This window comes from Bison bison, unplaced genomic scaffold, assembly GCF_000754665.1.
Source record: "Bison bison bison isolate TAMUID 2011002044 unplaced genomic scaffold, Bison_UMD1.0 scf7180017864525, whole genome shotgun sequence".
NCBI classification, from domain to species: domain Eukaryota; kingdom Metazoa; phylum Chordata; class Mammalia; order Artiodactyla; family Bovidae; genus Bison; species Bison bison.
Window position 1 is genome coordinate 982,718 of NW_011495076.1, and position 223 is coordinate 982,940.

Below are 223 nucleotides of genomic sequence, written 5' to 3' on the forward strand. Positions count from 1 at the left end.
ACACAGTCAAAGGCTTTGGCATAGTCAATAAAGCAGAAATAGATGTTTTTCTGGAACTCTCTTGCTTTTTCAGTGATCCAGCAGATGTTGGTAATATGATCTCTGGTTCTTCTGCCTTTTCTAAAACCAGCTTGAATATCTGGAAATTCACGGTTCACATATTCCTGAAGTCTGGCTTGGAGAATTTTGAGCATTACTTTACTAGCGTGTGAGATGAGTGCAA